Here is a 16,577-nt window from a genome sequence, read left to right as displayed (position 1 = left end):
CGCACGACAAGAAAGACTGAAGAAAATGGCGTCGGCTGCATCTTTTATACCCCTGGCGCACTGACGTCAGGGAGGAGGGAACAGCAACCGAGGCCGGACCTAGACTTTGGAACTCGGGCCGACTGCGGGTAGCCTGCCAGCAGGATAACCCAATTGTAATGACTGCAACAGTGAAAACGATGAGCATCATATAAAATACTTGCTGAATCAACCCATCCAGCCTACATCTGGCTCTCCCAACTTTTGTCTGGAAGGCAGTACTGCAGCTTCTGCTATAGGACTACCAGATTCAGGAACAGTTTGTATCCTACAGCTGTGAGACTTATTAATACAGACACCAACCATAATACTGGACACATTGAAACCCCTTTTTTTTCATTTAATCCTGCTGCTCAGAGCAATTACCACCAGCATTATTATTATGTAATCTGATGGCTATACTGAGTCATATCTAAGGTTAACAAGTGCAATATGGTACCTAAACAGCTGTTATTCACTAGTCTCTATTTATTCTATATCTTAACAGTGTAAGGGTTTGCTAGTGGGTATTTATTTATTATTTATCACTGGATAATGGGTATTGAATGTGTTTATATAATGTGAACTACATCTTGCATGTCATACGTGTTGCTATATTCTTTCTTATGTTATTCTTTGATACTTCTGTATCTACGTTATTTGCACTGCATTTCTCTTGTGAGCTAACATTTGTAATTTCGTTTAGGCTGCACTTGTGTGGTCCTAAATGACAACAAAGTTTCTTTGAATCTTTGAATCTTTAGAGGCAAGATTAGCTATATGATGAAATATAATAGACACACTACTGTAGTGCAGGACATCATTAGGAAGAACTGGACTATCTTGGTGTCGTGTCAAGAAATACATGAGATAGCAGGGACAAGACCTTGGTTTGTCTATAAAAAAAGAAAAAAAACTGAAATAATATTTGTGATATAAAGACACATTTAAAAGGAAAAATACAGCAAAAGGGAGTCTAGATTCTAGTTATAAGTTAAAAAAGTTCTGAAACAGTCTCTTGCTATAATTGCATTCACTGCAGAGATATTAATACAGATATATTTTTCTAGCATCCTATTAGTCATGAAGTATTTGAATGTAAAGCATAAGGTACATGTAATACCGAAAATGTGGTTAATTTTGCAAATTCTGTTCAAAGTCAAAATTTCTATATTGGTAAAACTAATAAGAAGTTGAAAGAAAGAATTAGTTCAAATATGTCTGAAATTCGTAGGAATATTAGTGCTAATGCTTTAGCTAAACATAGGGAACAGGGCATATGTTTAAACTTAGAATTTTGCAGACAATCAGTCTTAGAGACAGTGGAGGTGATATTATTAATAGGACAGAACTAAATGAATACAAATGGAATAACTATTTTAGGGCAGATAATTTACCAGGATTAAATAGCAGCAACAGTATAAAGCCGGTTTTAAAAGACAAGCATGAGGTAGTTTAAATATGTTTTTGATTTTAGTTTTTCATATATAATGTGGTTAACTTTAAATTAAGTGACGTCAGTTAGATATGTAAATTGAAAGGCTGTATTGAATATACAAGACAGGCAATTTTGCTAATATGTATCACACTGAAAAAGAGCTTGGCTCGAAAGCTTTGGTTGTGTTTATGCTTTTTAATCTGATTAAATCTTATCGAACAGTGGACTTCTGTTCTTTGTTCTGATACCCAGTTTGCCTTCAACTGCACTGAGACATGGATGCTTAACAATCACCTGGCTCTAAATGCATCTAAAACAAAACTCATGATCTTTACCCAATCTAAAAACACCAACTTATACAAGAACTCCTTCTGTATAGTTAGCCAAAACAGGACGCCTATCCAAATTGTCCCCTATACTAAGCTCCTAGGTGTCATTATCAATGAACAGCTAAAGTTTGACACTCACCTCCAAACTAACATTAAGAAAAGTCACCAGAAGCTTGGAATGCTTTACTGCCATAATCGCTACCTTACTTCTTCAACCAAACTTACCCTCTCTACCACCTACCACCTTCCTTCTCACATGTATGGAGCCCTTCTTCTTACCAGCCTACAAGCCACCCTCAAGGCCAACCTATCATCCTGTTACAATAAGATCTCCAAGTTTGCTACCAACTCCAAATCCTCCTCCCATTTCTGTAACTCCTTACATTCCGTGAACTGATTGGAATTCCCCAACTATCTCTCATATTCAGCTCTCCACTGCCCATAAACTCATTTTTAAGCCATCTCTCTGCCCTCCCTCTCCTCCATCCTCACTCTGCATCTCTCCAATCTATCTCTCTGGTCCAATAATCAGAATCTCCTCGAAGTTTACAAACCCTCATGTACTGCTAGTCAATTTCTATTGTCTTTTTCCCTAGCACGCAAATGGAACTCCCTCCCTGCCAATATCCACAGTACCCAAAACCTCGCCTCTTTTAAAATATTGCTCCATTCTTATCTCTGTTCTACTTGGGAATGCTCCTGCTCTCATCCCTCCTAACTTACCCCCTTTCCCCCTCTTCACTTAATTCTCCTCTCTCCCATATATTCTAGCTATTCTAGCTACGCTCTTCTCATCTATTCTCCCTCTTACAACTGCTTCCTCCTTCCTCATCTCTCACACTATTTACTCCTGCTATAGCCTACCCCACACTAGCATTATCTTTCCATACCTAACAGTGTGCTTATCATTTCATCTTGTTCTAATCTACTATAACTGTATACTAAATCAATCCATTGCTACTGTAACCACTACATCAAATGCTTAAATGAAACCTAAACTGTGAAAACTTTGCTTTTGTTTCTGACAATTTTGCTTTTGTATTTAGTCTATATGACTCCTGTACTACTTCTCTTTCTTTATTCATAATGTATGTACATATATCTTTTAATTCCTATTAATTTACATTTCTTATAACTTTAATTGAATCCTATATTAATTCTCTGTATTATATTAATAATGCATGTATATGGAACTTTTCTCCCCGGGCCTCCATTGAAAAAGGGCTCTTCTAGGCCCAATGGACTTTCCTGGTTAACAAATTGCAAATAAATAAAATAAATTTAGTTTAATGACTCGTTTTTTTTTTTTTTTTGTGGAAATGTAAATGTGAATGCCTATTTAAACTGCTTATTTCAAGTGTCTTTAAGTCCCTTTCTTCTGATTATATAACAACAAAGGCATTCATAGAATAATTGGTTAATTGAACAGGCAGTTATGAGTTATTTTATATATGTAACTGACAGAAAGATATCAACTTTTAGAAAACCAGAAAGACTAAGTACCAGGAGCTTTTTTACTTAGTAACTGTGAACACGTGTATTAAATGATGAACAATTTTGTGAATACTATAATGGGAATTTAACCTTCCTTTGTGTACAATAACATATCTCATAAGTCTTTGATTTTCTACCCTAGATAGAAAATCTGAACATGACTGTAAATATGGCATACTTAAGTTTCAATGTATGAAAAACTATGGCTGCAGTGGGACTACTTAACTGCCAACTAGTCTAACCAGTGATACAACAAAAGCTATTATTTATTTTCAGAAAAAATATGGAGAAAGTGCAGATGCAAGTAAAAAAGTAGGCAGGACACAAAGACTACATCAGATTTAAGAAAACATATATCACCATCTCTTAGTTTTAGAAAATCAAGACATGATAGTAGTTGACTACAGAAACCAAGCAATAAAATATTTCATAAAATGGTTAATGCTCAAAATGTTATACAAATACTTAGTCCAAGCATTTAGCTATGGTGTATCCATTTAAATTATTTACGGCGGTGGTGCTGCGGTAGCGTTGTCGCCTCACAGTAAGATGTTGTCCTGTTAGATTCTCAGCTAAAGCGTCTTCTGTGTGGAAACATGCGTGAATGGGCTTACGTTTGTTGAAGGTTGTGCATCAGGGCTGGCAACTCGGCATGTAAAAATCTACTGCCAATCACTAGCGGACCGGAGTTCCGCTGTGGTGACCCCTAACCAGGAAAAGCCGAAAGACACAACAACATACTGAAATTTAAGTGTAACCCTTAAGTTGAGACTTCAGAAAGAGATTACATTTGCCTGAGTTGGTGTTAGCTTGGGTGTATATTAAATATAACAAGATATTTATCAAAAGGAACAGATTATATAGCCCCCCAGTGAAGCAGGTGACCCATACTCAACCATTGGCACTGATGCTGCAGGATATGGCCTAGGACTCAGAGAATGGGACTGAGCTGCGAGTAATGGATCACCTATCATGAGCTGCCTTAGGACTTTGTCTACCAGGTGTTCTATATGTGGGTTAAAGGCTATCCTGTTTTCTTAAACAGTTCCTAGATATCTTTGGACTTCAGTCACAGTAACAGGTTTACCTTTGGGATCTATATTTGCAATGGCTGACTTTGAGCCAGCCTTTTCTGTGATCCAAGTACCACTGCTAATGATTACTATTTTTCTTGTATATATATGTGTGTGTGTGTTTGCCAACAACAATCTTCATGGTGGTGAGCCAATTCAAGATTTCAGTAAAACCACTTTGAAGTTATCTGTTCAATATGTCAGGATCTTTGTGGCCTCTTGTAAACACACTATCATCTGCATAAAGAGAGTAGCTAATGTCTGGGATACCACAGGGTTAACTGTTAATGAATTGGGAGAAAAACAGAGATCCCAGCACTGACTCCTGAGGTATCCATTTAGTTATTCTCCCTGTTTCTGAGTACATTTTTAAAACGGAGTACAAATGTTCAGTCTTTGAGGTAATCTCTGAGCCATTGAGTTATGTTTTCTATAAAATAAGCTTTGGTCAACTGTAGCAGTAATAATGGATGGACCCCAGATTTAAATGCTCGTTTCAGATTTAAGAAAATGGCCCAGTAAGTAAATTATCTGCATGTTTAGTAAGTCAGAGGCTATTGTGCTTTTAACATAGTGCAGTTGGAGTGAAATCTGCATTGCTTGCCTATCAGGGTGTCATATTTTAGAACAAACTATAATATTTGCCTAGGGATAAGTTTTTCAAGATTTTTTTGCAATAGGGCAGGAATCAGTAATTGAACAGAGTTCATTGGCTGTTGAAGGTAGGTATCTTGGGGTGGGGAAGGATTAAAAATTGAATTAAACTGGACAGTATGAATTGGTTGCAAATGCAAGCTGGAAGATGTGCATTAAGGGTTGACTTAGACTGACACTACCCAGACATAACAGTTCCAGATGTAATAGGTGGAAGTTTGGGATTATAGCAGTAGTTGTATTTTTTCTCTAAATGTTCTCATTTATCATTCTTTGAAATTGTTTTAAAGTGAGTATGGATATATTCAAATGGAGAACCTGGGAGAGAATATAGCAATAACCCATGCCTGGGTGTGGGTAATGCTGGATTTACCCACGGTTGGCGTGGTCGCCCTCGGGACCAAACAAAGACAACCGTGGGTAAATCCCGCATTACCCACACCCAGAAGTGGGTTATTGCTATTATACTATGACATTATTTAAGAAAAGAAATAATTACTTTTCTTAAATAATGGCATTGTATAATGCCTCTTTGCTGCCCTTCCGCAGCTGTCTGGTATCCGCGGCAGTTCTGATGTACTGCATATGCCTAGGCAGTACATCAGAGCTGTGGCCAAAAGCAATGGAGAAAGCAAGATCTCCATTGCTTTTTACTGTTTCGCTATGTTAAATGGGTTTAACATAGCGAGACAGCTTTAAAATAAGCAACAGAGATTGCCGTTGCTTATTTTAAAGCTGTCTCGCCATGTTAAACCCATTTAACATAGCGAGACATTTAAAAAAGCAATGGAGAAAGCAAGATCTCTGTTGCTTTTTACACACTGTGTCGCTATGTTAAAGGAGTTTAACATAGCGAGACAGCTTTAAAAAGCAACGGAGATCTCCGTTGCTTTTTAAACCTGTGTCGCTATGTTAAACTCTTTTAACATAGCAAGACAGTGTTTAAAGAGACTTATACTAATGGAAAAGTCCGAGACGGACCTTTTTCCATTAGTATAAGTCGATTTACAACGTGTACGCTGGCCAATCACCGTGCACGTTTTGGAATATTAATGGGGGGTCATGATATAATGAGCATTATTAAACAGCTTTATTGAAGGGGATGGTGGAAAATTTGTCTTGTCCTTAAGCTGTTTATATTTTTGACCATTTTCTTGTGTTTTAAAAGAATTTTTGGAAAGAATTGGCTAGCACTAATATTCTTAATGGCTTGACAGTAAGTTAGTCTGTAGTAAGTACAGCTATATAATTTTGACATTATATTTATCCAGGAGATCTTTCTCAGTCTGCAGACATTTTCTGGTTAACATTCTTCTTCTCCTTCTCCCATTCTACCCAAGCTGTGCTCCTGTTTTAATTTGGCTTTTTAGATTGACATCTAACTATGGATCATTTTTTTTTTACTTGGGACTCACTTATGTAAAGTGGAAAAGATGCTTTTTTTTTTTTTAATTGGGGTTAGTTTACTGTAGAAGGTATAGAGTATAACTGTAAGATTCTGAGACTTATAAACCTGTTCCAAATTAATAAGCTGGACTAGGTTTTCTACTTGTACAACAGATGGGATACTTAGCCCATCTCTAGTCTGAGATAAGATTGCACCTATGCTTACCTCAAGGGCATCTTGGTTGAATGACGGAACAACTAGTATTGGTTCTAAACTCAGCATATCCTTTAATTACCTAAAGATCTGTTCTGCTTTCTCAACTGTCAGGTCAGCCACAGCAAGAAATGGTAGCAAAATTAGAAAGAAATTCATGAAATTAGTTAGCCAAGTCTAAAAAAGTCAGAATTAATTTATTGTTTTTTGTGGGCCAGTTTTCTCAGTGTGGGGTTTCACTGCCGCTCAGCCTAATATGTATCCCAGTAGGGGTCTTCTGCCATGTCTTACATTTAGCTAGGTTAGCCATCAACCCATCTTACGACAGAAGAATGCAAAATGGATTGGAATTTAATGAGATAGTTTTTACAGTCTTCAGAAAATATTACTACATCATCTGGGTGAACTGCTGCATTCTATTATGTGATCTAAATATTTTGCTAGTCAACCTTTAGAATGTTGCAGATGCTCCATAGAGAACAAAAAGCAAGAATTGTATAAAAAAAGCCCATTGGATGTGGTAAAGGCCATGTTTCCCATTGTCTCAGGGGCTAGTGAAATTTGTTAGTAATCTTTGGTTAAATCCTAAGTCTAAAGAAACTTGGCCTTGTCCAATTTTTCAATCTATTCATACACTCAGGTTATAGGAAATGAACAAAATTTATATTTGTTATTTAACTTTTGAAAGTTTTTGCAAAATATTATAGTCCCGTCAGACTTGGGAACCAGTAGAATGATGTTATCCCGCAGATTTTGTGATTTTTATCTGACCCCAAGTTTGAACATTTTCTGTACCTCTTGCTTTAGTGAATAATATTGGAAGTTTGATATTTGGTACATTATCAGATTTATTTTCTCACTAAGCATGGTTTCTGTGTATTGCTGGACTATGCTGGTTCTGCTAGTCATCTCCAAAAATATATTTAGCTTTCAATAGAAGTTCCTTTACTTCTTGTTTCTTAGACATTGATAAATGCTTCATCAGTTCTGACTTCAGGAAATACTTCAGTGGTCTTAAGTTTTTCTTCAGACATGCTTACTTCGAAAAACTTCGGCAAGGATTCACAAAGCCTCCGTGTAAGAGTTATAACTCTTACACGGAGGCTGCACTTAAACAGAGTGATGTCAGCATGCCCTGCATATTCATGAGAGCATGCTGAATCACACCTAAGGCTAACACGGTCCATGTAACACAGTAGGGGGCATGTCTGTAGGCCGAGCCCTGTAAGCGGACATGCCCCCAGAAGAGTAAAAGTGCCCAAAGTAAACACCCATGACAGAGTCCATGGAAATGTGAATAAACACAACACAACACATGCCCCCACAGACTATGAACATAAAATATATAAATGAACATGTTATATATATTTTTTTAAATTGTAAAGATGTTTGCTCGTGAGTGCACGCGTTTGCGCGGGCGTGCCCGTAGCGCAGCCACAGTTAGCAGTCAGTGGGAAAGCATATAAGAACTAAATATGCAAAGTAAGCCAAGAAGCAATAGCGTAGCGGTAGAGACGTCGGCTGAAGAGAAGGCATCCATGGTTCAAGCCCCCACAACATCAATTTTATTTTTAGTAAAATACGCACAAAACAAGTCCCTGACAAATATGTACACATATAAAATCACATTTTATGTAAAATGTAATGAAATAGTCCATTTATTCTGAAGAAATGTGAGGTAACAAAACAATAAAAAATGCCAGATGTGCCTATAGCTGTGCTACAGTTTAACAAGGTGAGTACATCTGCCCGTAGGTGAGCAGTGGTTTAACAGGTGCAAAATGAGTGCCCGTAGCTGAGCAGTGGTTTAACAGGTGCAAAATGAGTGCCCATAGCTGAGCAGCGGTTTAACACACTGAAACTGTGTGCCCCTAGCTGAGCTGAGCGTAATATGCATGATGACAGCCAAATAAAGCGTAAACCAGCGTAACCCGTTTGCGCGGAGCTGCGCACCGCGCTAACAAGCTAACCGACGGGCAACGTTGAGCAAGCTGTAACAAAACTGCCTTTACACAGACACACCCCCTAGCCTGTCTAGACAGTCATAAAATATAAAAAGCAGTGGGCAGGTTCGAACCCAGGATACCATGCACCATAGTCAAGGTACTGAACCACTAAGCCATGACAGCTGTACCCAGAAATGCAGTAATAGCACATATATAGGAATGAATAGAAAGTGGAGCATGACAAAGCAGGTTTTGTGAAGAGGATACAATTCCATAATGGCCATTCAAAGATAAGTGAGGGAAAAATGGCATATATAAGCCCCATAGGCGGGAATACACAGCATAAATGATTGTAGAACTGACTTGCAGCCAGAATGTCAGGTGTAGGTGAGGGTAGTTGCTTTCGAGCACAGAGGTGGGGCATTGAGGAGTCCAGATACATGGTCTGGCTCCTAGTCCACAATCATGAGGCCCAACTCATGCAGGGCCAGGTCCTGTGGGGAGCATATAGGGCTGAGGCGTGGGACCGGTTGGCTCATGATCTCACCAGTGCCACAGGGATTCCAAGGACTGGTGAGCAGGTCCGTCACCACCATGCGGACCTGAAGAGATGCAAGCAGGACCAATTGAACCTTTGGATACAGGAGGCCCAGCAAATGCGCAATGCCCCACTACTGAGTAAGTTACATTTAATTATGTATGTAAGAAATTAAATCAGCTGATATTATGGAGATGTGTATTCCAATATTACTTCATTTATATTACAGCTGCGGGTGTCTGTTCTGCGAACCGCAGAGCCTATGGCGATAGGCTGGTGCAGTTGCGCCACCAGGCAGGTCAGTAATCCACTCCCAGTAACTGTAAAGAAATATCAAAGTATGACAATTAGCAAAAGAGTGCAGTGTAGTCACTAAGTAATAAAATGTGCAAGTAACAGTGTAAAAGTGTTTGCAAGTATTGCTTGATTAGAAAAGTGCGTTGCAGTCTGTAATCCAAACAGAAAAATGAAAATGTCTGAAATAAAGATGCCCCACTTGTAATATAATATTACACAACCTGCAGCAGGCTGAAAAGTACAGCTGCAGAAGATGAGCAAATCACATGTGTGAAATATATCCCTGTTGAAATACTGAAACATGACAGAAGTGAGACTGCTGGAAAGGATTGTAATAACTACAGGTAAAACATGTCAATAAAGCCTAGAAGTAAGTACCATCCTGAATATTAAAATGAAAACAAGTGAGAGAGTGTGACAAAGAGTTATGAATCCACCAATAAAGTAGTAATAACCCCTGAATAAAGTATACTGCAGTCAGTACAGAATGAAATGAATGTGACAAGTAGAACCAAACTGCGAAATGTGTCCAAAGTGTTGCTGCAGCTGGAATGTGTATCCCAAAATCTGGATATGTTGCTCTCAGTCTGCAATATGCAGATAGTATGATTGTCTGAAATATCAAACATCCACAGTTGTCTATAGCTATATAAAGCAAATGTAGCAGGATGATGTAGCTGAACAAAGCCAGATATGAACGTGTATGAATAACAATAAAATGTATATTGATGTAGCAGTAACAGTCCTATCACCAAATGGAAGTAGTTATCATATAGGAAACTGTAGTTAGAACAGTAGTGTGTATATATCTGCAGCTATTAGAAATGTACAGCATATGTATTGGTATTTGAAGGTGTTAATAATATTTTCTTCACCCCACCCTATAACCACATATAATCCATTCCACGTGAAATTGGTATGTGCAATCATAATTAACACCCCTGGACATTTGTCCTGTTGGGTCATAAATATTTTCATGCCCGTTGATGCATCTGCCCTGTTCATACATCCAAACCTGATGGCCTGTTGCCATCAATCAACCCTGCATGTTGTTGTACTGTGTATTGCTGTTCAAATTATGCATGTGTTATGCTCGCTGTTCAATGGTGTGAATATCTGGGTGTTTGGTTAATGGGAATACTAATGCATGCTGTTACAACTAATTGCGAATGGTATTGTATGTTACTAACCTAAACTGCCATGACATAATGCAAAACATAGGACGACAGGGAAGGCGGGTTCCAGCGGACCCACCTCTCCCACCTCAGCTGGCGAGTGCACCTGGCACTAGTGCCCAGTCTGGACCTTCCTCCGGTGGCCCTGTGCCACCTGCGGGTGGAAGCGCTGCAGGGGATGGGGCCCGTCCCCCCTCTGCAAGTGTGGCCAGAGGAGAACCACCACTCGCCCTCCGTAGCATCCGGACTGTGGTATGTAGGGAGATCCGGGACTCTGTTCTTAGGCCCCTACACCGGCTTGAGGCACAGGTGGCACAACATACGGGCATGCCTGTTGCCCGGCCTACACAGCCCCCAGCACAGCCCCGTCCTGGGCAGTGAAGGAACAGTGGCAACTGCCCATGGGCGGGGATATCAGTTCCACTGTTGCCATCTGTGGGCTCATGGGCTCTGGATATCCAAACATCCGTCCCAGTCAATTGTGTAACCCCCCCCACATGTGTCATACACCGCCCCTGTATGCGTCTTGTTTGTCTTGTCTGTTGACGTACCCAACCTACCTCCCCAGCTATACCGACTTCCTTCACCTGACATACCACTCTCACCTGAAAAAAAAAAAAGGGCACTCTGTACCCACAAAAAAATTACGCCCCATACATAGCTGCCCATTCCGCACATATGTCTGCCGGACATGGAAACTATCAATTACAATTGGATGTACAACAAGTATTATTGTTGTCCTTACATCTCTCTCAGGGGTGGAAGGTATCAAATGTCACACCAAATTACAAACATATGCACAGTTGTTGCTGATGAAGAAATGGGCAGCTATGGGCCCTACCTACATCCCTCCTGCAGAACCCAAGCTTGTTTCCCTACTGTCTTACCCTCTTTGTGACCCCTTTTTCACCACTTTCCTCTCTCCCCATTTTTATTTCTTTCAAAGAAAATAGCTGGTGTGCAAAGAGTAAGCACTTTATGCGGTTGTAAGCGGGTGGGCGCTGAGCTGAACGCCAGTGCGCATGCGGGAGCTCCGCGCAAACCAGCGCTAACCCAGTTACAACTGCTTAAAAGTGCCTTAATCACTCTGATTGACAGGTCCTGTAGTCAGTTCAAAAGCAAAATAAAATCCCACTGTCAGTCCCAAACCCAGGACCTTGGAAACAGTAGTCTGCATGACTTACCACTAAGCCATGACTGTTGTACAAGAACATTGTGCTAAAATAAATATATCATGTAATAGTAGGAATGAATGTAAAGGGAATATAGGATGTGTAGTACACAAAGCATGTCATGTATATTTACTGTCAAATCTAGTGGATATCTATGATAGTAGTGTGTGAACAGAAACAGCCATGGTAGTTGGTAGCTAGTAGGTAATAATGTCACTGTAGCACCATGCAAGCCACACACATACTCACAGCAGGATAATCACTGCCCATACCCCACAACCTCTTACAGGAACACATCCGGACCAAGTAATAAAATATGTGGAGCAAAGGGCCAAAACCAGGGACACATTACAAATAATATTACAACAAACTCAGACAGTTCAGAGAATAACAGGTTCTGCATTTTGTGGGATGTTTGGAAGGGTATGAAGTCTGAAACTTAAATGTTTGTCACTATATTCTGACTTGAGCCCAGAGTGATTTGCCAGAAAAAGCTGTGCATGACATATTGACCAAAATATGAGGTAGAAATGTGGACAACCTGCAAATATTTGTACACATGAGAGGTCTGACACCACCATATTTGAATAGTTAAGAGCCTAGACATAGCAACAGTGAATGAGTTACATGGATGCCCCACAGACTCCATGTGAAATGTACAAACAGTAGGCAGAAAGGTGTTACAACACATGCAATGTTAACTATGGAGTCCTGAAAGTATGCACCACTTGCATGGCAGAAAAAGTGTAGTAATACATATGCTCATGCTATCCCACAGTCACAACTGCAGCATACCAGACAATTTAATGGGTGTACCCCACTGATATGTACCATTCCATGAGGCAGATAACAGATGCACCTGAGAGTCTCTGGGGCCTGCTCAGCAGTATACTCAAATACCCTAATAGATGTCAAGGCTCACACCATGGCCAGACCACACTGCATGCTGTAACACCCTAGCAGATATAGCAAGCATTCCAAGGTGTGAATGTACATGGAAAATAGGAAAGCCACAGCAGCACACTACAGTCAGGACACCTAGCAGGCATACAAGTAGTGACTGTAAAGGGCAAATATTGAAGCCATAGCAACAAAGTGCAAGCAAAAGTGCAAGGAAAGCACACACACACATATTAACAGTAGTAGTAGTTGTAGGTGTCAGTGTACATACACAGTTAGTAAAGGAAACTGGAGAAATGAATGGAGAAATGTTAATCTACAACACAGCTGGAAATATGAGAGAGATACCAACCTTTACACTTACAGAACATTGTCCACAGCATACCAGCATGGTCCCTGCCCTTAAAATCTGAAAGGGCCACGCCTATCTCACATACCTTTTTATAGCACTGTTCTGAAATCACAGTGAGAACTGCAATCAGTACACAACTGGCTGCATGCAATTAGCAAATGCTGGCTAACAATTGGTGCAGAGGCCATCACATGGACATATGCAGATAACTACAAAAGTATGCTGTACTCCCAGTCCACACATGCAATACTTTCATCGCACCCTGAGGAGGAAGTGAGAGACAGACAGAGAGAGAGAGAGAGAGACAGAGACAGAGAAAAACGAAATTAAACATACACAAACAAAACTGTACAGCAACAGCCACCTGAAAGCTGACAACTGGCAAGTGGAGCAGCAGGACACAAAACCAGATGGCAACACAAGCAGCTGTGACAAACACAGGTAATGCAAAGTAATACTATAAAGGTCTACATACTGTGAACCCTCCATATGTGTCATTGCTCTGTATCCATATGTATATGAAGATGTGCAAAGGGCAGGGGACATACAGCAACTATCAGTGAAGGCTGTACATACATTTGTATGTGAGAGCATCTATGTGCACATATCAATGTAGGTTGAATGTAGGTTGTAGTGCAATGTACAAAGTAGGTTTCACAGTTATGTATGTTTAGCAGTATGTTAGTGTGTGAGTATGGTAGACAAACATGTTGATATACCTGTCTATCATATGGATACGTATGTCAAAATATGCATGTATATATATATATATATATATATATATATATATATATATATATAATATGCATATATGTATACATACTTAGAGAGAGATGTAGGAATACATAGACAGATGTAGATATAGAATGTACAAACATATATATATAATACACACATACAGATATAGATATATGTAGATACATATATACATACACATAGATCTGACTATCTGATACAGGGTATGTTATATATGACCTGACTCACCCCCCCCCCTCCCCCCCTCTCTGTCTCTCCCCCCCCTCTGTCACCCCCTCTCTCATATCTATAGGAATATATGTACATCAATATATATATGTGTATATGTATACAGATATATATATATATATATATATATATATAGATATAGATAGATATATCTATATACATACATACATATATATATATATATATATATATATAGAGAGAGAGAGAGAGATGTATATATATTCTGAGTGAGGCACATGTGTACAGATGTATTGCAACAGGTGCCTGGTGACAAATGCATGGAGTGAACACCAGTGTCAAAACTGGAGTACCATACCCCATTTCAGATCACCTACACCAGTAACCACCAGATATACGATTGGCTGCCCACCACTGCATGTGTCAGGGGTGAACAGGGTCATAAATGTGTACAATAGTCCCTCCAATGATATTCACAGTGGCACACTATTCCTGGAATACCTGCACATGGTATGTGTCAGCAGACATGGTGTGTCAGCTACGGACATGTAGGTCAGTGTACCCCTCCACACCACATAATGGCTGCCATGGTATGTACCTCACATGACAGCTACAGATATGGAGAAGGACACAGTGACATGTACAACACTGTGACAATGCACTCAAACACATTACCAATGCACAGTAACTGACAACACCACAGAGTACACACATACTACCCACACAGAGGTTACCACTCCTGGATTTACATATGTAAGTTACACCCATGACAGATGTCCAACAACCACAGTAACACCTCACACCATCCACAACCTAAATGACTGCTGTGTGTCATCCGTGCCACTGCAATAGAGAGCACATGTGGAGGTAAAGGTTCCTACCCACAGATAAGACATACCCTGCAATAAACCACACAGTGTTAAGAAGCAAGACTCCCCATGAGTACATGTCACACATACCCCTGCTGAATGTTAGTCAGATAGGTAATATGCCATATGAGTCACCCTGTGTAACTGTGTGACAGCAGCAGGTACCATCACACCACATGTGTCACAATGGTCAGGGTAGCAGAACAGTATGCTGCTGTAGTCCCAGGGGCAATAGCATACTGTATAGTATTGTATTGTAATGTATTGTATTGTGTTGTACTGTATTGGTATGTTGAGGTGCCTCCTTCGTGGAGTGGAACCACTGCTGGTGTGCGCCAGTGTACAGGTACATATCCTGTAGTCAGGCTAGTGTTACATAGCACTTCTATATGTGTGTTTAGCTCCTGTCGGAGTTCATGTAGCATGCAACCGGGGATACCATCAGGTCCCAGTCATGTTGTGTATTCCGCTTTCCTGAGGGCGGCTCTCACGTGGACATCTGTGATGACAGGGAGGTTACAGTCAGCTGGAATAACTATGTCTTATTTTGGGGGAGAGGGAGGGGTGACACCTGCACTGAACCTGCCTGCCACAATGTTGTCAATATCTGTGGTTTCAATGAATTATTTGTTGTTGTGTACTAACTATGAGCATAGTGGAGGGATTCTGACCAGGTTGCTAACATAACTGAAGAAGGCCTTCTGGTTATCTGTAGTGTCCCTCTTGATTTCCCTCTCAAAGTTGCCCATGGATGTTTGTATGAGGGAAAATAGATCCTTACTAGTGCTGCTCAGACATGCCTTCCCTTTATGGAATTATGCTCTGTCTTGCAGTAGCTTCCATCTTTTGTAATACAATCTGTCTATGGCTGGGGTCCACCAGACAGGATGCTGTCCCTTTGTGGAGAGTGTCTTGGTTATATATAGGATTGCATGATCCATGCATTCTCGGAGATATCCGTAGAAAGCATTTGTGTAGGGGTCAGCATTGTGGGTTGTGTCTTCCACTGGCCCAGTGGGCTGAAAGGATACCATGTCAGTGTTACAAAGTGTAAAGTTTGCATTTGCAATGTTATTCACTATAGTTGTTTGTGCTGGTGGTGGAGGTGGGATATGTATATCTAGGGCAATTAGTTTGTGGTCAGCTCACAGTAGTTGATGATGTAGGCCATACAGTACCTAGATACAAACCCCCAGAGTGAGGAGGTGCTCTGGACCTGAATCAGTGTTCTGACTGCTGGGGTTTGGTAGTATGTCGTATGGAGTGTGCCAGGTACTGTTGCACAGTTGCTGGCTGAGCACTGATACCTGGCCATTTACATGTGTATCCACCAATAGACAGACAGATGCTACATGTGAGATATGTTGTATCATAACAGTAGAGTAGCATGTGTAGTATGTGTGCCAAATTCTGCTGACATATATTGCTGATATCAGGTTATTTTCTTTTTCAGGAACATGGCTCACCAGTGAAATCCAGCTTACTCCACAGCTGAGGATGAGGAGATACACCAGAGTCTGGTGCGGGATTATGCAATACTCTTTTCCCGCACCAGCCAGAATCAGCAGGAGAGGGCTGCACTGTGGCAAGACCTGGTCCGTCGGGTAAATGACATAGGCACGCATAATAGGACATATGAGCAGGTACGACATCACTGCAGTGATTTAATCAGAAATGTCCATCAGCGAGCATCGGATATCCACAGGCAACAGGTCGCCACAGGTGTTGGGGTGGCTACACATCCCCCACACACCAGACCAGAGGGACTACTCATGAGTGT

Source organism: Protopterus annectens, chromosome 2.part0 (genome assembly GCF_019279795.1).
Source record: "Protopterus annectens isolate FY-2018-M chromosome 2.part0, PAN1.0, whole genome shotgun sequence".
In the NCBI taxonomy this organism is placed as follows: domain Eukaryota; kingdom Metazoa; phylum Chordata; order Ceratodontiformes; family Protopteridae; genus Protopterus; species Protopterus annectens.
Note: the sequence above shows the minus strand (reverse complement) of the source record.